This window comes from Anser anser (assembly GCF_964211835.1).
Source record: "Anser anser genome assembly, chromosome: 1".
Classification (NCBI taxonomy): domain Eukaryota; kingdom Metazoa; phylum Chordata; class Aves; order Anseriformes; family Anatidae; genus Anser; species Anser anser.
In genome coordinates, this window is record NC_139720.1 from 113,947,881 (window position 1) to 113,968,281 (window position 20,401).

The window sequence follows — 20,401 nt, forward strand, 5'->3', positions numbered from 1 at the left end:
CCACATCCTAAGTACACTGTATGCATTCATAATACTGTAGCTCATTTGCTGGAATATTGGCCAAAAAAGGACAGGGAAAGGAGTATGAGAACAGACAAGGCAGACTTATTACCCTTCCTGATCACTACCATCAGCAAAGCTTTGTGATGTTTGCCCTATTCTATATTTTTTTTTTAATGATTTTTCTTTAGGAACACAAAAGATGCGAGAGATAGAATCTAGCACTTCATCATCTCTCTTGTAATCTCTTTTATCGAAAATGTGTTAATTTGGAAAAATAAAAAGGAGGATAAAAGGATGATTTATGAACACACATAGTCTAATAAATAAGCTTATAACATTGCAAAAGAGCCATTGTTAAATATGTTTTACATTTGAACGGCTATAAAATTTTTAAAGAAAGCTCTGGTGAGTCTGGTTTTAATGAAGTCTTTTGTCTCTCCAAGGCAGCATATTCCATGTGGAGAAGGTTATTTTCCACCCATTTCTGATATAGTTAACTCTCACAGAGATGGCCAGAGCACCCGTTATAGCTTCTGTATATTGTTGTTTCAAAAAGGAACAAGAAATCCTGCTATTCAACACGTTCCTCAGCATGCACTAGAGGTAGTAGCTGCCAAACAAAGTGTTAAGCATGCATAGTTGGGATCTCTCCTGAGTAAAGGTCAGTGCCAAAAATACAGCTAGAAGCCTCAGAGGGGTGAAAAATACAGGATCTATCCACTGAGACCATGCCTAACAATCACGTGCAGCCTGATTCTTCTTTCCAAAAGCTTTGCTTTTCATATTCTGAAGTCCCAGCACTTCTGTCTTTTTACTCTCTACCACCATCACCTCCCATTTCTTTGCTCCTTCTACTGGCTTCCCAATGATGTCCTTGACACTCAGGTATATGACTTGCTATCATTTTATTATTATTATTAATAATTTTTTTTTACTGTATTCTGTTCCCCAGGGAAAAACATGCAATTTGTGTGCCAAAAGTTTTTTTTTTTGAGCAGTGCTGGTCAAAATAAATACAAACATAAGCCTCTGAGGTTATATATGCATTCCATCGTTTGAAAAGGAGCAGCGCTCCTCGAAGTGTTAACTACATTTTAAAATTAAAATGTTAACTGAGCTGGTTATAAAAGTATGTCATATGATGAAAACCAAAGTCTGCTGTGAATGCAAAATTTCTGTAACTGATGTGGAGGCTGTTTGTCTCTAGTTTTTAATTAAAATTTTGAGCACAAAGTACCGTTCTAGTTTTGAGGACAAGAACAGAAAACACCCTGGGAGAAGGTAGAAGTTCAGGGTACTATTTTTCTTTTTCTCTCAGTGAAAAGCCAAGCTGTTGTCACTGGAGCTCTGGTAGGAAATAGTCCATCAGTTTCTTGACAGTTTTCCTTTCTCCCAAATAGCAGACAGGTCCTACACATCAGCTGCTCTTCTGGTCACCCCCCACCCACCCCTTTCGTAGACTAGTTATCCACTGCACCTTTTCTTACAGCCCCTGAGCTTTCTTTCCAGGTATGTCCTGTGCATCCTCCTGTGGCATAACTCCACCCAGGGTTTCTTCTCATTCACACAGTCTGCTCATACTTTTGCCAGTTCCTCCAAATGACAGGCTTTCTTTGACCCTCCCCACAAGCAGCTTGGAAAATCTCATCAGGCAGCCACTTATCCTCACAACATCTCTGCAGCCCATGAGTGTCCTTCCATGGTATTAAGCTGGGAGTTCCTTCAGCACACTGGGCTCTGATGATCAGCTCTCCACCTCAAAGCCCCAGACAATACTGCTCAGCATGCCCATTACTCCTTTTGTGGGTTTCTGGGGAAAAATCAGTCTTTTGAACATTTTTCTCTTAGTTTCCTCTTGCTGCTGTGAACTTCCCTAGAACTAGTTAAAGCTGAGAATTAGCCAAAAGCCCTCTGGCTCCACCACAGCTGATGAGAAGGACATTTTTTGCAGTGCCCATGAACTCAGTGTGTGAGTTCATTGGCCTCAAAGTGCATGCTAAAACCTTAGGGCAGGGCAGCAGTGAGATCAGAGCATCCATGTGGATACTGAAGGGAAAAGTGATGATGCCACCCTCCTCTTGTCCTTAAAGGTAAGGTGCTCCTGGCAAGCTCCTTGTCCTGAAGAGAAAGAAGAAGAGGAAGAAAGGAGCTGTAACTCGCAGACGTGTGCGGTGAGTCATAAAACCTCCTGGGTATGCTTCTGAGGTAGAGCACCTCGTGTGTCATCCTTCATTGGTGGCTGTGGCTGAAGCAGGGAATCTGGTCCTGCAGGGATGCGTAGAAGCTTGCAAGCCACTAATTGGCTGTAAAATGAAGGGTGGCCTTTGGCATTCTCTCTCTCTCCCTCATCTGCGTGGGTGTTAGCTCATCAGTGACTTTAAACTACTTGCACACCCTAGACCTGCTCCTTGCCCTTCCCTTTCTCCTTCTAAAAAGGAATGTGTTTATTACCCCTTGGCACGTCCAGCAATGGCTTTTCTTCAGCTGAGCCTGCTCTTTCTTTGGCTAGAGAAGTGCTTGCTCCCATCCTCCAGATTTCCATTTGGAGCACAAAATGAGCCGCTCACATCTAGCAGGTTTCACGTTATCCCAGTGCATCACATGGGAAATCTACACTAGCAGCAGGCAAACATTTACTGCTCCCAGTTCAAAGGCCCTGAACGGAGATTGAGTGGAGGCTGTAGTAGAGAAACAGCCACGGTTCACAAAGCCGGCATCCCACACACCTCACGGGCCAGGGGACGGACAGGCCATGCACTGGAACATATTTTCAGCAGTAGAGGCCCAGGATAATTTATGAGAGCCTAAAATGCTAACTGCTAATGTTAAAAATGCTATATCCTGTGTAGAGGTGGGCAAAGTAATGAAGCATTAAGTCTGGCTGCAGCTGAAAACCTGGCTCTGTCTCGGCTCCGTGCCCATGAATGAGAGAGAAGTCGGGACAGAGCCAAAGCACTGAAAAGTGTCTGGCACTGCTTCCTGGCGGTCACAGTGACCTTACCTGCATGCACGGATCTGTGCGCCTGTGCCCACACGCACATGCACGACGCTCTCTGCACTTCTCATGTTCTCCTCCTGCACGCTCCGTTCCAAAGATCCAATGGTGGTTTTTTTTGCGTCTTGGGGCTAAGACAAATGTTTGGCTTGTCACAGCCGTAGCTATACCTTCAAACCTTTTGGCTTGTCTCGGAGTAGTGCTTAGGCATAATTAGAGACATCTTTCAGCAGGGCCTATCTCTGGGGCTGCAAGACATAATGAATGGTTCCTCCCCCTCAAAAGGTAAACTGCTGCTGAACTCTCAGCACTGTGTTCACCTGCCTGATGAAACATGTTTCAGGTTACATAAGACTAAGCGATATTTAGTTTCCCAAGCGGCAGTGGGGAGAGTTTTACACCTAACACGAGATTATCCCTCAGCCACGTTGGTAGTTGAACAAAGCCTAAAATGCAAGCATTTGCATCCAATTTTGAACAGCTTAGAGACTGGGGCTAACATTTCCAGTATATTTTTATAAAGCCTGAATTGATTTGCAAAACCTGGGACCAGATTCACCCCAACTTGTGGCAAATACTATTTTCGTTTCCAAATGAAGATCATTTCTAATTTTTAGAGGTGTAGAAATGGCATGTAGAAATGTAGAAAAAAGACTTTCTGAAAATTCACACTTTGTAAGTTGGACTTTTCTAATGTTGGGAACAGACGAGTCTGAGTTTTGCATGTGAATTAGGCATATTTCAAATTCACCTACGTCCACTTATATTTTGAATTCATATACATCCATATAAGCTCAAATAATTTTTTTTCTTCATAGTGAGTGATAGTTGCTAGGTTGCATGTGCCTTCACTGAAAACAATATGTGAGCAGTGAAGTCATCCAAACACCCAGCTCAAACCACTTGCGAGTTCCTCTTTTTGACCTCAAGTACTTTTTGCTGGCTACCCACGGGTCCCAGTCCTCATGCCGAACACCCAAGGGGCTCTCAGTCACACTGCTCTGTTCATCTGCTTCTGTACTCTTTCATCTGCAGAGGGAAGTGCCGATAATTGCACAATGTGTTTTTCAGTGTATTTTTGGGGCTGGTTTTTATGCACTGTAGAGACTATAGACTTGATACATCTGTGCTCTGTTGTGATGCTGAGTGTCTTTAGTCTCTGTGGGAAGCACACACTGCCCTGCAGCTCAGGGGATGAGGAAATCTTTCTTCTCTACCTACCCACATTCGCAGGCTTTATGGGTGACCTCCAGCTGTTTGTTTATTTTCCAGTGTTCCCACCTCTGCAATAGAGGGGTGATAATAATTCTGACCTTCTCTGGTTAGAAGCCCTACATCAGGTTAGGTGTTGTTATCAGGGAGCACATATCATGACAATGACTACAGAAAACTCCCAGCTTCCCACCCATCTCCACACACACACACACACACGTGCCAATGCTCACAAACCCCTCTATGTGTGCTTTATGCGCACGTCTGTGTATCTTCCCTATGCACACACAAGCATGCACGGTGCCTTGTGAGCTATTTAGCGTGCTGAGGAAAAGGCAGCCTGTATTAAAATGAATTTCAGCAGAAACAGTAAACAGATTGAAGTTGAAATAATGTTTTGGCATGCCACATGCTCAGGAAAACATTTAATTCAGTTTCTTATTGAGTACAACAGCAGAGTATTCTTAAGAAAGCACTTAAAAAAGCTAAAATTATCCCCCTCCCTTTTTTAATATATGGGAAAGCTTTACTTAGAAAACAAACTTTCCCTTGTGCTTTAATTGTCTGGAAAAACATGTGGCTTTTTTCCCGATTTCCAGTTCAACCTTTGTTTCGCCCTGCCTAAAGGTGCGCTAACATTGTGGTCAGGACACTTGCTTGGTCCTGTCTTTATGCCGTCTTCACAGGCAAGGTCTGTGAAACAGGGACTAAGGAAAAATCAACAATTATCATATGCTTTAAGAGTCATGAATTTTGTTTAAAAGTTGAAAGTGGGGAGTTTTTAAAATGAAAATATTAATTTTACGGTACTTTCCATGGGCTTTTTGTTCATTTGGTTTGGGGTGGGCTGGGTCTTAAAGCTCTCTGCCATGAAAAATAGCTACGTGACTGTAATGTTGAGTGGCCAGAAAAATGCCATTCTCAAGAGAGTTAGGATGAAATGTAGGGTGGGAATCATGCTGATCCCGTCTTTCTGTGTTGCCCCATTTAGAGCCTAGTTACTCCAGAATAAAGGCAGAACAGGGACAAGCTGGAAAGCACGAGAGGAGTGCACTGCGAAGTCGAGTGCAGGTGTCCCTGGGATAAGATGCTGTTACGGCAGGGACCAGACAGGACGATCTCAGCCTGGGAGAGGGGCTTCCTGACCACTGGCACAATGCAGTGACCACCACAGGCCTTCAGGCCAGCCCTGGCGTTAGTGGGAGGTGACAGCACGGTCCCACCAGCTCCCAGTGCAGTCAGCCTGTGGGACATCACCGTTTTGCACGACAGGCCTAAGATTTGCCTGCCATCTATTGGTCATGGGCCTGAAGAGTTTCTGCTCATCACTGTGTCTGAACGGAGGGACACACAATCACACGCTCCGATGGATGCCTCACGTGGGATTCCAGTGTCCTGGTGGCATGAGGAGCCTGTGGGGACACCAGGCACCCCTGTGCATGCCACCATGCCTTCTGTCATGGGTGGCAACTGCAGTGAGTGGCAGTGCCTCGCAGCGTGGTGTGCAGCCCCCCAGAAAGCCTGGCCATCACGCTGCCATCCCTCTCCCTGTGGCATTGTGTGCCCCTTGTCACCCTGGCTGCAGACACCTCAGGCAGCCGGGTGGGACAGGAACAGGCGCCTGTGCCCCTTGGGACACTGCCTGGAGCCTGGCGTGTGCACTGGGGTGGAAACACCGTCGGCGGCGGGTGGGCCGGCACCGTGAGTGTGCTTTGAAGTCCGCTGAAAGGACCTACAGAGACATCGGCCGTTTGAGTCCCCGGCCAATGTTCTTCTCACTGAGCCATGCATTAATGAAACTTTATTTATTTGGTGCTGCATTTGAATCTGTATTCCCATTCTGACTCCCTACACAATAGTTTTTAGGCCAACAACTGTGTACTAGTGTAAATATTACAACATCTTTTGGCCGGATGCAATAAGAAATGCCTTCTGAAACCACGCCTGGCTGTTCCTTGATTCTTGAGAAGAAAAAAAAAATAATAATAAAATAAAGCCAGTGACTGTGTGTCATGGAATGGCTGTTTTGTTTTTCTACAGTCCACTTTCATGGTAAGCCAAACATGTGTTTTCAAAGCCAGGGTTTGTGATCTTAAAATTCATGTGGACATTGAAAGGCTGTGGACATTCTTTTTCTCTACTGAACCAGTCTGTGATATACCGTGAACATACTTGCTACAACACCAAACAGAAATACCTATTACAGAAGGAGAGGGCTTGGTGCCCTGCATAGAAAGTGCAATTTCAGCTCCTGGGACCCTGTCCCCACACCACGCGGTCTAGACCCTCAGCTTAACCTTGGCCTGCTCTTTGCAGCCCTGCTGCATCAGGCTGCCTGCACCAAACCCACTCCCTGAGCCCAGTAACTCACAAAATGGTGTTATGCAAATTTGCCTCTTAAATATTAGCTAAGAAATGACTGTGTGGTAGCTGCTAGAACGTTGATCTTAATTTTTATCACTTGGGATTTTCTGGTTTCTTTCTCTTTAGGTGGTGCGTTTCTCACCCAAAGCACTCACTGTTCTTTGTCAGCGTGGTTATGTACTATTTCATATCATTACCCGTTTTGTAGAAACTGAGACATAAGGAGCACGAGTCATCCAACCTGCTGTAAACAGCTACTTTGGCATGAATGGAAACACACTTCAGAAGGGCTGCTGCTTCTAGTTGCCTCTGACTCTGCTTGTACCACCAAGCAGAAGAGTAAGGGAACAGTCCCTGCCCCATGGCCAGGGGGATCAAGCTGCTTGCTGTCCACACTGCTTAGAGCTAGCCCTATAGCTCCCTCTATAACCAACTTGCCTTTGAGATAGCCAGTTGGAGTTATCCAAAATGGGGCAAGTGAGTGAGTGTTAGGAAACTGAGGAAATGTAGCTGAATTAAGAATGTGGAGTGGTCGGCAGTCTGGTGCTTTAAACTTGTTCTCCTTATTTTTAGCAGCATTGGCAAATCCTCTGGTGACTATAAAGGGAGTCAAGGAAGAAAAGACTCAATGTAGATGTTTATATGTGGTTATGTGGCTCCCAGTCAGAATTTTTCAAAATTGCATGGTAATCAAGTAGCCGTAACACACTGGGAGCCTGGTTCATGTTGCTTAGATCAGTACTCCCCTCCCACAAGTACTGTTACAAATGCCTGGAGAAAGCATCTTATTGTATATAGTGTTGTGCATAATCCTCTGAGATCACAATAAGAAAGTCTTATTTTTTCCATAGTTATCTTCATTCAGAACAGATCTTTCACTGAAGCCTATAAAAGCCTTGGATCTAAACACTGTGCTAAATGAAGCACCTCCAGAAACTATATTTAAACGTTATTTTATTTTGTTTTCCTTATGTGGGGAGAGAAAGAGAAAATCCTTGGTTATTGCTGCATCCTCATTAATCACTTACTCTCATTACTATTAATATTTAAGTATATTGGTTTTCCACACTTTTTTGTTCGTTTGTTTGTTTGTTTGTTTCTGTAAGATACAGTGGAGGGCTATGGTATTGTCTAAACCTTGATTCTTTGTTGCTGTTTCTGGTCTCATAAGACTGTTTAAAACATATACTTTAAAACTTCTGGGATAAAGTATACCTTCCATGTTCTCTTTTGTGTTCACTTTCCCCAGAATTTGTGTCCAGAAAGGAAGTTCCAGGAAAGGAAAAGGAGAGTACTTTTCTGTGAATACAGGAAGAGTGGTTTAGTTAATGCAGCACCAAGAAAGTGGTAGGTTGAGAAACAATGAATCCATTAAAATCTTAATTTAAGTCTTCCTGAGATTATGAAGGATTACTATATGCAAAACAATTTTTTTTTTTTTTTCCCTACTGTTTCTAAGCAGGACAAGGAAAAATATGAAATCAAGCAGTCCTTGATAGTTTTTAAAACCTAAGTGAAATCGAATCTTCCATGTTATGTTTTAAACTCTACCGCATAAAGAGAATTAATTTATTTTTTTTAAGAGAGCAAAATTATTTTGTTTTTAATAGTTTAGTAGACTATGTTTGGCATTACTATCTGTGAAATGAAGTCAGTGCTCAACTTTGCCCCCTTTGTTTTTTGATTTTTGAAGGTTGTTATAGACATATAAACACATTTCAAAGTGGAACAAGATTAGAACTGGCTAAAATGCAGGATTTAGGGTTAATAATACCTTGCCTTCTTTTTCTTCTTTATTTATGTGGTTTTGTTTGGTCAGGACCTACATCAATTTTTCAAGACCTTCTCATGACCCAGAAATCCCCAAACACTGTTTCTAAAAGGAAACATGCATGGTGTTTCTGAAATATATAATTTCCTGAGACTTTCTTATTAGTTTCACCTCTGCTGGCCTCCACTTCCACAAACATTGACTTCCTAGCAGTGTTGTGTGACATGCCTGAAACCCTGCTATGGTGAGTCAATCCAGGAATCACAGAACTCAGAAGCCCAGGTTCCACAGCAGCTTGGCTAGGAAACCAAAGAGAGCTGATGGACTGATGTCCAATTGGTATTTTCATCTGTAAACTTCTGACCAGTGCTGAATGAGGCAAATTATCTAATCAAGACCTTAAACCCCAGCGTAACTTGAAATGATAAAGACATGGTTTCGCTTTTCTTTTCTGTAAAGAAAATACTGATATGCTTTGGCCAGGCACAGACTTCACTAGAAGTCAGAGTGGGCCTTTAGAGCATATAATCTTTGATTTTTTACAAAATTTTAAACATAACAGGAAAAAGAAACACCAGCCTTGGAATTTGCTTGTAGTTTTTCAAGTTCATAGAAATCCCTACTTAGTACTCTATCTGTGTAAAAAATATTCTATGGGCTACAGTAGCATAAAACTGATTTACCTACAAAATCAGACAGTACGTAAAAGTGTTTTGGTGCGCTTTTAAATACAAAGTCATTAAACGAGCTTTAGTGATCACAGTTCTGTACGGAGTATGGACTGAATACCTGACCGATGTCACCCAAGACTACCTCTCTAAGCACTCTGCACTGCACTAATTGATCTCTTAATTGGCTCAGTCAACACAGCAGTCTCCATCACACAACAAGCACTAATTGCTACAAGCTCGCTTCTGAAATGTTAAGCACTTTGAAGGCAAGGCATATGTATGTGCTGGAATTGACTGCGCAGCGGTGTCGGCTAGGTGAGCGTTTTTCTGCTGGGAGCCCCCCCACCAAGACTGACAGGTGTTCCCCTGGACAGAGAAGAATCTGGTCACTCCCCAGGGAAGCAGTGTTCTTTATAGTCTGACATATATGCAAAAAGTAAGTCTTGTCCAAAGGCAGAAATCATTTGTAAGGATATTAGCAGTCACTTGGATCCACAGAGGAAAACTTCTCTGAGATCTATAACTGAACAAATGCCCTAAACCCAACCAAATGGGTATTTGCTTTCTGCAGGGCCCAGTTTAGAATATAATGAGCCAAAAAGCTACTTTGCAATCACTTAGTCTACATAATGTACCTGGAGACTGGATAATGATTTAAGTGAGGGCAGTGTTATGGCATCTCCACTCTGACAGATCTGAATATTAACAGGGAGGAATCTGTTGCTCCCCTTGGGGCAAGATACATTACCTCAGTAGGTGGATTAGTGGCAATGTGCCTGACAAAGTGCCTCTGAGGGCTTGTCTACACAAAGCAGTTGCACCCATTTAACTCAAAGTGTGATTTTAAACCAATTGAGTTAAACCCATGCAGAGGCCTACCACCACAGTCCTTCTTGAAGTTAGCAGAAGTTAACCAAGTATAGAGTCAAACTCTAGGAAAATGGGCAAAAAAGGGTCTGAAGCCAAAATAAGATGGTCTGTATAGGCTTTGACTTAACTTTTTAAATTAAGGGATTAGGTAGAATATGGTACTGTTCCTTTAGAGAGGTCCAAGGGATGCTGCACTACCTTCAGTTTGGTGGTGAAGATGACAGAGACTCTTATCAACTCCTCATCTACCATCTATGGCAAACTTATCTACTTTACTTATCTACTTTTTAGGTAGAGGCACTCCTAGAAGGAAATGGTAAGCAGAAGCAGCTCAGATTTCACCAAAGGTCAGCCGAAGATGAATAGGAAATTTCACGGGATGCAGAAACTTCTACAGAGAGGTACTGCAAGCTCTGGTGCTCTGGTGGCATTTTCAATGGACAGGTGAAAAAGAGACACAGGAAGAGTAACTGTCTATTTAACCAACAGACTTGCCAATATACTGGGGTAAAAAGCACTTAAGAACTGACATTATCTCTTTCTAAGTTACCTGTGATGAAAAATTGCTCCAATTCAAATACAGTGGCTTCCATTATGCAGAGTTACTTTGTCTAATAAGTAGGTGTGTACAGTGGAAAATTTAAAACCATTTTGACGCATTCTGTATTTATAAATATGTTCTTTTTTCTTCTTTTTTTTCCCCCAGTATGAACTCAGAATACATTTTGAAATCTGCTACACAAAAAAAAAAAGTTATATTCAGAGGTCAGGATAAGTTTGGTCTACAGCTGGACAAAGATTTTGCTCAAAGCAAATACTTGGAGTTTGTATCAATTTGGTGGATAATGTTTTCCTAAATTTAACAGACCACAGTCATTATTAAATTGGTAAAATTGGTAAGTTGGTTTCTGGAAATCAAGCTTCCAGCATTAGATCACTGATTCAGTGTGTTAGAATAAGCGCTTAGCAGTAATCAAGGCTAATGAGATATGAAGGGAAAGGAAAATGTTGGAAACTCCATACAACCTATTGGAAAAAGCAAACTGAATCAGACATGCAACAGTGAGACAATTTTAGTGTGATTTTTATAGCAACCACTAAAATCGCTAGCAGTTAGATCAGTGTAGAACAGCGCAGACAAATTCTGCAGTGTGTCTGTCTTGGCATAATACTTGTGCGAGCAATTTCTAACCCCTCTGTCTAGTGATAAACACCCATACCAACCTCTCCTGTGCTGGTGAGGAAAACTGGTATCCAAGATATACCATTTCTCAGCCATGTCCAATCAACTTCTATGGGACTGGGCACAATAGGTTCAAAACTTCATTTTTATCTCAGGCCCAGACAACTTGTTCAGTGAATAGAACAGGATGAATAATCTGGTGGAGGGAGTGTGAACTGATCTTCTTCAGCCATGCAGAAGGAATGTATTTTTTGGCGTTTTTGTTTGTTTGTTCTGTTTTTTTTGTGTGTATGTGTGTGTGTGTTTGGTGGTGGTGGTGGTGGTGTTTTTGGTTGGTTGGTTGGTTGGTGGTTTGTTTTTTTCTTTGGTCTTTTTTGGTGTTTTTTGTTTGTTTTGATAAAAAGTAACATGAGAGGACATGAAACCATCAGACAACCAAAAAGATGGAAACTGGGACTAAAAATATTTCCAGGCATGTTTGTTTCCTAAAACTATGTGAACTTGAAGCATGTTACCTATAAAAGGAGTGCAGAAACCTGTTTCATGGAACTGTGCTTTAATGGAATGGATTATACTGGGTATCTGAGACTGGAAAACACTAGTTTAATAAGACTGGGATAGAAAGTCTTTGGACAAAGGATATGGGTAGTGGAAATAGGCATTATGCTAAAAAGGTGAGGAAAAGAAGAAGGGGCAAACAGAATCCAGGGTCTCCAAGGGAGAAGCAACCAAAAAGGTGTGAAGAAACAATGTGACTGCAAAGATGAGAGATGTGTTTACCAGATCTAAAAGGGTAAAGAGGAGAATGGGGACAAGTTTCTTGCTAGGTTCCTGTTGGGATGACCCTGGAAGACTGTACCATGTCGGGGCATATATGTGAAGATAGAGAAGTTGGGAAAATTACCTGTAAAATAAGGATAACAAGAGGATGATCTTCCTTTAAAGACTCAGCTTCGAGGAATCATTTATCTCTTCTGAGGTGTTTATGTGAATAAGACTTTTCTTGATGAAAGAACATGACCTAGGAACCTATAGTCTTAAGTTTCCTTACTAACATAAACATCTACCATCCTGAGCTCAAAAGCATGAAAGTTTCTTGTTAACTTCTTAAGGAAATTAAGAAACACATAGACATACTGGAGTGAGTCCAGCAAAGGGCCATTAAGATGGTTAAGGGCTTAGAGCATCTAACATGCAAGGGAAAACTGACAGAAGTGGGACTGTTCAGAAAAGACAGGGGAATCTTATAAATGTATAGGAATACCTGATGGGGAGAGCACGGAAGTCCCAGTGACAGGACAAGAGGCAGTGGACACAAGCTGAAACACAGGAAACTGCATTTAAAAACATCAATCGAAAAACTTATTGTGAGGGTACCAAAAAGTGGCTGTGGCATTTCCATCCTTGGAGTAATCCAAAACTCTGCTGTGACCGACCCAGTTCTGAGCAGAATTTGGTCTACATGATCTCCAGAAGTCCTTTCCAATCAGTGCTCAGCTCTTTGATTCTTTGAAAACTAATTTGGTAAAAGAAAACAAACTGAAATGTGCACTCAGTGAAGCAAGAGATATGAGGCAGACTAACCTGATATCTTTATTTAAGATTCTCTTGAGGTGAAGGATACATGTAGTAGGTATAATTTATCTTATCTTTTACATCTGAAATGTTGCTTCATGGGAAACCATCAGTTATTGTAGAAGCAACAGGAAGAGTTGGGGACAAGCTGTGGATTTTGCTCAAAGAAGAACAGGAAGTATTAAAAAACCTGCAGCTGAAAGTCAGTTTGATTGTTGTTATGCTCTTCACATGAATGTAGGCAGCACAGCTAGTCTGTATAAGAACATACTACCCCTCTCCCAGTACCAGGCAATGCAATTAAAAATGCCATTCGAATGAACATCCCAGAGGAGGTTCTGTGGAAGTACTGCATCTACAGTGTAGGTGAGGGAGGGGGATAATACTACAGATATTCAATATCCATTAGGCATGATGTTAATTGTACTCTGGGTATTGGAAAGCATTAAAAGATTACAGAAAAATCTCAGCAAATGCCATTCTCAGGAATTTTAGCTATTATGCTCTAAAGAGCAGAATACTCTAAATGACGAAATAAAGGCCCTGGCTTTTGAAAAAGCCAGACATGACTTCAAACTGAAAGCCTGATGTTATGATTAATGTCTCTTTCTTTCCAAGATTTAAGTTGGAAACTTCTGAATTACCGAGAACCATGAATAATTTGGAGGGGGTACCTGAAGAAGCACCACTTGTTTCCAGTCTCTCAGGTGTCAGCCTGAAGAGATATTGCATCAGGCAAGGCAGTGTTTGTAATTGCCTTCTTGCTCTAAGGTGCTACTGAAAAGTAGCCCCGTTTCTACCTGTTCCCTTGGAGGTGAGGTGCTCTGCTTTACCTGAAACCAAGCAGTTTCTCAGGTCCAGTGACCAGGACTCAATTCTTTGTTGAAGGTGTTAAATACTTTGCTTATATTATTCAACATGACTGTGGAATTCAATCCTACCTTACCATGGTATAACAAAGAAGCCCAGTCTTCAGCTCCACCATATTCCCAGGACAGTCCCATTTTTAATTCCAGTTCCTCAGTCCTGCACACCAAGTGCATCTAGTGCACTTGCTTACCTGTTGCCTTCAGCACACAGGGTCCTGGAGAGATGCGCAGCCAGGAGATGCATACCTTTGCCTGGCTACAGACCTCTTCCCAGGGCAGTGGATGGTTTGATATGATACAGTTTAATCTGGCATGATGCAGATGTGGCATATAGCATTTCCAAACTGGAGAGACTGCTTCTTGTCTTTATACCAGGGCAGATGATTCTTCTTTAAGGAAACATTGAAATGCTGTGGTTATGGAGCTAATCACACACACACAGAGTAAGAATCATGGTTAAACAAGGGCCTGGCATGAAATTCTTGGATGTGCTCCATGCACTCACCATGGACTGTAAGGTGAAAGCATCTCCAGAGCACCAGCTGCAGTTTTTATCTCTGCCCTACACAATATCCCACACCCACCCCATTTTTCATCTCAGGACCTACAGTCCATAATCTTTCCCATAATTCATGATGCAAACAATGTACAAACAATTGTGATGCAAAGAATTGTCCCAGGAAATTGCCTTGAAAAAATATTTACAGAGCTTTTCTCTTCTGGAATTCTGCATGGTGGTATTAGTTAGGGCTTGTACCATCTCCTCTATGGCAATGCTTTCCAGAGCAAAGAAGTGCCTTTGCTGCCATCAGTGAAAGCACCAAAAGTAATTGTGTTAAACACATTGAAATCTGTAGTTTTGCGGAAACAAAAAATCTTGCAGGTCAATTGTATTTCTGCATAAACCTAGAAACAGTGGAGATGCTGTTTAATTTCAGTCACACTACTCTTTCATACTTTCTGTGCTAATTTGTATTGTTTTCATAATTTCACACGGTCAGATCTTGTTTATTAAGGTGTGATACCTAATGCTATTTTAGTTTTGAGTTTTGTTCATCTTATTCTTTGGGAATAGAAGAGTATAGCATGATATAATTCCTTAAAGTTTAGTAAGCTAAGTTTCATAACCCTACAAGGTCAAACCCTAATAACAATTAGGATTTGATCCTAATCCTTCCTCATCTGAGGACACTCACTGAGTTCTGAGAAAAACTGCTCCAAAGACTGTGAATAAGAATGAAGTCCTACCACTGCCTGTTTTGAACAGTATCTCAGAAAGACCACATATTTTAAAAAGACTATTGTCTCTACACTACATTTCAATTATTCATGCTAAATCAATCCCTGAAATATCTGTAATGATTCTACGTTAGAAGCTCTGGTCAATTTACAAATTATTTTTAGGCAAAATGTGCAGCAAAATTCTTTCAGGCTAATTGCAAAACATAGTTCTGATTGGCCTGACTTGAACCTCATATGAGGTCTTGACTGGGCTGCTTATCTGCATGAGCTAAACAGAGGCTGTGAGAAGTCAGGAACAGGATTCGTCCTGTAATCTATTCCATTCTGGGCCCCTTCTCATCAGTGGTAGGGCTCTGGAGTGCGACTACCTAAAATGAGCTGGTGCTTGTTTTCTCAGCACCTCGGGGATTAAGCAGTTGCTAGCAGCTGGTTGCCATTTGGGGACCAGGAAGATCAGGACTACAAATAATGTTGACAGAAGCTGCTCTGGCCTTCCTTTTCTAGGTCTCTGGTTTAAACACAGTAGTGCATCAAGGCCATGGCTATTTCATAGACCCCAGCAGACTGCTGTTCTAGGAGATTGTCTAGTTTGCCTATATATTTCACAGATGTATACCCAATCTGAAATCAGAAGACAGTCCCTCAAACATTAGCTGAAATTTAGCCTGACTAGTTTTGCACAGCTGATGTCCGTAGATATGCAACTGGTTGGTGGCTATTAACCCTGGAGTACACAGTATGGAGGTCTAGACTGTCTAGAATGAGCTGTGAGATTTGATCAAGATAACAATAAACACCCAAGAGCTCCTGTAAAGAAAGTTGTCTGAAAATCTCTCCTGCATTGCCCTAAAGAATAACGTTAGTTTTGTGAAGAGCCTTCAGCCAATGTAATAGTAGCAGGTGAAATGGAATTTCTCAGTGAAGATGAGAGCCTCACTAAAGCAAGGAAACATGACAGTAGCCATAAAACAAATGTTAAAGTTCATTTACAAATTACATAAAGTAAAAAAAAGCTGGATCATCAGCATGAGCATTTCTTGCAGATGTTTATCCAACTTGTTCTTAAAGATCTGCAGTGATGAAGACTCTACATCTCACCTGAGAAGTCTATTCAAGTTCTTTAACATCCTGAGGGTAAGAAGATTTTCCTAATGCTTCCCCTGAAATTTTCTTGCTGCAAGAACCCTTCAGTCTTAACTGATATTCTTCTCAACCGGTAATGGCTCAAACACAAAAGCATAGGGATTGATGTGTGAGATCTAATCATTCATCTCAGCCAGCACTTAGTCTCCAGAAGAGCCAGCTGCCTCAAAGGATGGTTCCTGCTGTGGGCAACTGCTAAATAACCTACACAAGGTAAAGCTTCTTCTTAACTTACATCTGTTAGAAGATGCTTGTACTCCTAAGGCATGAGTTGTATGGGGTAAGATGGAAAAAAATAGAAAAAGATTTAAAACAAAGCCTCTAGTTCAAGTCACGCATGCATTTGTTTGTTTTACAGGCTCAAAAAGCAAGCTTCTGAGGTTTTAGAAAGCCCAGCTATCCCATGCTACACATTATAGAAGCTGGGCAGGGAAGGGAAACAATTTTTCACCTAACCCACAACCCTGAAAACTTTGGTGGTTCAGATAAAGTGGAACCTGAATCTGAACCCACACTGGTTTGCAAACCTCAGACCACCCCCACAGATTGCTAACACCCCCTTAAGGCACTGCCTTGTGGGCTGCAAGCGATCTGCGGTGTCTACACTCCATCAGGTTTCCCTACAGCAAAGCCCCAGAGATTTTGGCAATTTGGATGGCTAAGTATGACCCAAACATTAGCTAATTTTGAAAGAGTACAGCATGAAATATCGTCTGTGACTTCCAATAAGCACTGTCTCTGAAGATGACTTCTCAGAACTGCGGTACTCTTTATGGGCGTTTTAGCAGAGATGGTGCTTGTAAGTAATCTCATTGTAAAGCCACTCGTCTTCAAGAATACACTTACAGCACTAATTGTTTCCACAGAAAGTGGTGTTTAATGCAGCAAGATCCTCTCACTTCCCCCTCCCTTCTTCCCCCATCTCACTCGAGAGCGTCTATCTCTTCTCTTTATGAAAGCCACCTAATTCAGTCCTGAGACTCGGAAATTCACCGCAGTCACCAGCACCAGTTTCTCACTTATGATGTTATTCCACGAATAAAAAGGCAAAACACAATAACAGAGAGGCAGGTAGAAAAACGTAAATGACTGAGCATTTTCACTGCTTTTTGGCTGCAAGGTGGCTTGTGAAAGTGGTACAATGTTTACTCTCTATTACATTTCTTGTTTGAAATGGTCTGGGAAGAGAATTTATCTGGAAAGTGACTCTCATCTCAGACAACTTTTAATGGTGGTCTCAGCTGAGTTACTCTAGATATACAAAGAATGGAGTCTCAAGCCATGTCTTTGAGCTATGCATCTTTTTTTCCAATTAACTATTTATAGAAGGAGGATTGCTTGTAATCCAGGGTTAGGTCACCAGGATATTATTTCTGACAGCATATGCTCTGTATGACTTTGAGGAAATTATATAGATTAAGGTTTGCAAAGCTAACTAGAAAAAATGAAGCTGAATTCCACGCACATCTTTTAAAGGCTCATTCATTATGTTTTCTTGATTTTGCTCTTGTTATTGTTGCCCTTATTATTTAAAAGTGGCCTTACAGACTCCATGCAGACATCAAGACACCTTGCACTAAATTCTAAAAGGTCAAGGATAATAAGTATATGTATTTAAGTATAAGAAATGAAAAGACATGAGACAACAGATGAGTATAATGCAGAAGGAAGCCCAGGCTGACTAGCAAGGTAAGCAGTAGTCCCTCACATCAGTCATATACTGTATCAAATGAGATTGTTTTAAGAAATATGTAGAGGAAGACAAGCATGTGGCTTTGTGGATGTTTAATGGCAGTTTTCCTCTCTATGTCAGATTTCCCATCTGAAAAAGGACAGTAATTGTAGGCCCTTGCTTTGTAGAGGCTGATGTTGATTCAGTTGTTCGTGTGCATCATGCTTGGAAGGAGTATGACAGTGGGTCTATAGGATTATGTTTATATAAATTCAGTCAGCACTCAGAATTCAATCGAGGTTATTCATTTTGATGGGAAACCTGGATTATCTAACAGTCACTTCCTATATTTCACATGGGCAGCCTGGTTCAGCATAAATGTTCCTGGCTACAAATTCAGCAACTCTTTGCTGCAGATACTCTTAATATTAACTTGAAAGCCACTCTTTCCAGAAAGCCTCAGAACAGAAACAAACTGAAAATGGACAGATCCAAGAGCTCTCAAGAGGAAATGTTCACTGAATTCTGAATGTGGACAACCAGCATGCGTTCAAATACAGGAAACCACATTTTACTTCAGGCTCTCCATTCCTCTGTGCGAACAGCCTTCATAGCTGACACACTGGTATTGGGGAAACACAGCACAGAATCAGAGAATCATTAAGTCTTCACCACATGGCAACCAACATGCTTGGAAGAAGACTTAAAATAAGTGCATTTGCCACTTAGTAACCAAGGGGGTTGGTCATAAAGGCAAACCTACTCGTGCAGTGGAAGTAAGGACACAATGAACGACTCAGGAGAGGAGTTCCCTATGTGTGCTCTGACCACACTGGGGAAGGCACCTCTCTTGTTCTCTCCACTTTGTCTACTGAGATGCTCAGGATGGAAAACCTCAATTAGTTTCTGTGTGTATATGCTCTCTCCCTTTGTTCTTGGCTACTTAAATCATCAAAATCATTTGAACTACTGTCATTCCTCTTTTGTACCTCTCCTATAAGCTGTTAAAGTCAGGGGCGGAATAAAACATTTGGCCCTCAGGAGAAAGTAAAGGTATGCTGTTCATTAAACATGGGAGACATATCTTCTGTATTCTCCTCATCAAGAGTGTGTTTGGAAGAACCCCTTTGGCTTGGGCCAAAAACAAAGTGTTTTTGGTTCCTCCAGAACTGACTGAGAACCTCGAGTGCTCAGTATCCTCAGATGTCTCAGTGCTTCTCTAGCCATAAACAGTTAATTGTACTCCCATTAAAAGCAGTGGGATTTCTATTATTTACTTCTCCAGGTCATGACTGAGCTCTTAATCTACAGATTCAGAAGTAAAATCCTCAACCATTGAGCAAACTTTTCAGGCACTTAAGTGGAAGCTCTCTAAAAACCAGATGCCAGGGTAGCTGATATTCTGCCAGGGACAACCTGTTTCTGGAAAGCAGCTTCATGTTTGCATCCACTTTCCAGACACTATCACTCCTAATTATGCATGCTAATCTGCTGTGACACCTGCACAAAGGCAGTTGCTAGCAGCTATGTGTAGTGAATACACTCAACCTTTGAAAACTGCCAAATAGAGTCTTGTTGCCATGAGAAGGAGCAGGGGGGTAAAATGTCAGTGGGTGTCAGGCCTTGGGGATGAGCATCAATATGCTGACTTCCACACAGTCCCACTGATTTACCAGTGTTCTGGTGTCAGGGAATAACACTGGGGAGTCAGGCTCTTTGGAAAGACAGCAGTATTGGCTTCTTCTACACTGTAAGAGAAAGCTTTAAATGACTGCAAAGGAAATGCAGTGTCACCACCTCCTGTGATCTGATTGGGATTTTCACAGTGATTGATTGCTGTCAAGCCCCAACACCAGACCTCAAATAGCAATACAAAAACATGAGGCCTGAAAAAGCCCCGAAAATGAGTCAAGTACCTTAGCACTTGAATGCTAAAATATAACTAGGAATAAAAAATAATAATAATAATAATGAAAAGGAATTAGCATTTATTAATTTTTTAGAAAAAAATTATCAGGGATTTTTTCAGTCTGACTCATAACTTTTGAATGCTTTGGGCTGAACGCAACAGAAATGGTTTATTCAGAGGAATTTCGTTGTCTCTGGGGAAAATGAATTATTTCGCTGCTTAATTTCCTGGAATGCTCTCTTTAGTCTAGAAATTCAACCATTAGTGCTTGGTCAGCAAATTGCTCTTGCCATTCTTCCCTGCTTCTTTCTTCTCATGACAATTGCTTCCTTTTTTCCCTGCCTGCTTTCCCTCTGACACAAAAGCCACATTAGATACTGAGAAAGATAAGCAGGCATTCAGCCACCCTGCCAGGGCACGCACAGCTATGCTGCATGTGAGCAGCAGCCACTATGGACAGTCACAGAAGAGTGGGTAAAGTTTAAACCATGTTGACTTGGGTGAATGAACAAAAGATCCATGTATCTCTTGAGCATCCAGTAGGAATTAGTAAAGGGAAGTGGATAAAAAATAAATAATTAAGGGTTCTGTTTGTAGTGGCAAACTCTTTTCTTTAGCTTTGTGCAAAACCTTAAAGCCTTGATCATTTAGCATTGAGTGGCTTTAGTCAAAAGTCTTTAATTTCTGTCTGAGATCACTTCTCCTAAGGTTCATGTTGCTGAACTTCACTGTTCTTCTCTTGTGTCTCCAGGTGAGATACACAAAACACTGCCAGTATAGAAAACATAGCATTAATTTAATCCTGCAAGGATGCCTCCTGTGTGCCTCTTCAAGTCCCACACAGGCTGGAAATGTAAAACAGTCTCTCTTCCAAATGACTCCAGCCAAAGACACCTGCATTCAAAAACAAAAGTGACCATGG

The 20,401-nt window shown here is 41.6% G+C and overlaps 1 long non-coding RNA gene across 1 annotated transcript; it reads left to right on the forward strand.

Annotated features, from left to right (window-relative positions):
* The first annotated feature begins 838 nt into the window (after positions 1-838).
* Positions 839-12,641, forward strand: LOC310889548. The gene is made up of 4 exons (XR_014576619.1): positions 839-888; positions 2,094-2,174; positions 7,824-7,921; positions 10,178-12,641. It is a non-coding gene; the product is annotated as an uncharacterized lncRNA (long non-coding RNA).
* The last annotated feature ends 7,760 nt before the right edge of the window (positions 12,642-20,401 follow it).